We start from the raw sequence: 2,476 nt of genomic DNA on the forward strand, positions 1-2,476 counted from the left end.
GAAATTGATTTGGATTTATAGAGTGCCGTGTGAAATAAAAATACTTAAACTACGCTATAAGATGTAAAAGTACACGAACAACTGAAATAAAAGTATTGGTTTAATAGGTAAAAGTAACATCTTGCCGATAAAAGATGACAAAAGGATATGCTTATTTTGCGACTTGCAACATACATACATAAATATGTAAAATTGTGTGAACACTTTACTATATTTTGTGTTTGTTTGTAGTTTCTTTATGAAGTTACTGAGCAATATTTTTTTTTTCATACTCACATTTGAATAACCTTAACCTCCCCTTAATCTCCCGAGCCATTAGTGTACTACAAAAGTTGAAATGAATTGCGCGACTCTGTCGGGTATTGAACCCGCGTCCCCCGTGCCCGAGGCAAACTTTATTCAACTGAACCATCGCGGTCGATTACTAAAAAAATGATTATATGCATGCATTTTGTATGTTTAAGATGCAGTTTAAATCAAACGCAGAAAAAGCCGAGTACTATAAAAAAAAAAAGAAAAAGAGAAAAAGAAAGAGAAAGAAAATTGAAACATTACCGATACAATAGTGACAAAATTAACTCGTCAAAACGGGGAAACAGATTAGACATCCCTATTCCTGCAACAAGAGCTCGGTCAGAATGGATGAGATGGAAAACACCGCAGACCTCATAACAGAAGGAGACACTGTGGCCGTCGTTGCGGCGGATGAAAATGATGATTACTTCTTGTTAAAGGTATTTCCGTATTCGCAAGATTAAAATAAATAAAACTGCTCTTTTTCCATCGATGGTGATCGGAATAAAGTATACACTGAGTATAAGATAAGGCAATTTTTGATAATAGGTATAAACAATTAACTGATGAAAATTTAGGAACATGACACAAGATAATGCATCATCACTGTACTAAAAGGCGTAATAAACCTTTAATGACTATTGAAGCTCTCATGTGCTGCATAAATACGCATGTATCATTTTATATAATCTGGATTGTTTAACCAGTTAACTCGTACTCCATACACATTGCGAGCAGAGCGTACAGATGACTGTGGTAATACTTTACCGTAAGGAGCACGTGTTGTAGGAGGGTATTACTACATATCGACGGAGTCCGCCTTTAAGATCGTTAAGAGGAAAAAAGCCCTTGTGTATTGGGTGGCGGTTTGTTACATTTTTGGACGAGAAAGACAAAAACGGAAGTAATAGCGTAGATGAGAACCTCCACCAAGACATTCTGAACAGTTTGAACATTTTAGATGTTTGATGATAACAATAATTTTAAGACAGAAAAAACAGAAATTTGATTCATTAATGATAAGTATTAACGAGTTGTTCGTCATCGCATCCAAAGCCATTGGAAGCTTATACCGTACTTTTTAACTACACTTATAACTACTAAAATTTGTAATTAATTAATAACTTAATCTGAACCAAACCATTGTCACCTTCGATTGACAATGTATACTTTTTTGTTGCGGGAGTTTTTATTATACATGCGTGGTGAGTTGATATATATCTGCTGTTTCTTGTGTTTATATGTAAAGCTGTGAAATTTCAAATTATGTAACTGTCTAGAACTTTGTCGGTCCGTGTAATGTACATGTATTATTAAGTTGGGTGCATTATGTATATTATGTTATGTCATGTCTTTCTTATAATTATGTTGATGTTAACAAGCAACTAAATGCTGTATCAGTATGTAGCCTCGTGTAATTCTTCACAGAACAGACATTCTTTTCATAACACATATGATACTTTTCTGTGCAAATTGTTATATTAACTTTGTAAATTTGCACAAGACTGAAATAAATGGATAAGTTGATGTATTTCGGTGCGTCCAGACCACCGTTACTAATCAAGACAGTTCAGATAATCAAGATAATTAGGTTGTGTCGAGTTCTGAGAAAACTGGGCATAAGGGCTTGCATGTGCGTAAAGTGTCGTCCCAGATAAGCCTGTGCAGTCCGCACAGGCTAAACAGGGACGACACTTTCCGCCTTAACCTGATTTTCGGTAAGGAGGGAGTTCCTTGAAACTAAAAAAAACACAAAAGCGGAAAGTGTCGTCCCTGATAAGCCTGTGCGTACTGCACAGGCAAATCTAGGACGACACTTAACGCACATGCATTATGCCCAGTTTTCTCAGAACACGACTCATATGATCTCACCACATAGGGTTTGCCTCGCATAGTTGTTACAAACATTACACATTCATTAATAAAATCCCTTTAATCACTTAAGATAAAATAGTCAATTAAACAGTAGTTGTAAATAGAAAATGGGTGTTTAATAAGAAATCTAGTTGTCCTGCAACATGTCTCCAAAACAATATTTATCTCGTCGAAAAGATATATCAATTCTGCGTGTTTTGATATGTAAGCTGTAAAATTCGAAAGAAAACTGCCACATAACAACAAAAAGAATCAAGAGTCAACGGCTAAAAATACACCTTAACGTTAGCATTTATTTTCCGCATTT

The 2,476-nt window shown here is 35.2% G+C and overlaps 1 long non-coding RNA gene across 1 annotated transcript; it reads left to right on the forward strand.

Moving 5' to 3' along the window:
• The first annotated feature begins 512 nt into the window (after positions 1-512).
• On the forward strand, positions 513-1,697 carry LOC127854484 (uncharacterized). Its single transcript, XR_008037089.1, has 2 exons — positions 513-734; positions 1,002-1,697. It is a non-coding gene; the product is annotated as an uncharacterized LOC127854484 (long non-coding RNA).
• Positions 1,698-2,476: the final 779 nt, after the last annotated feature.

The sequence above is a fragment of the Dreissena polymorpha genome, chromosome 13, assembly GCF_020536995.1.
Source record: "Dreissena polymorpha isolate Duluth1 chromosome 13, UMN_Dpol_1.0, whole genome shotgun sequence".
Classification (NCBI taxonomy): domain Eukaryota; kingdom Metazoa; phylum Mollusca; class Bivalvia; order Myida; family Dreissenidae; genus Dreissena; species Dreissena polymorpha.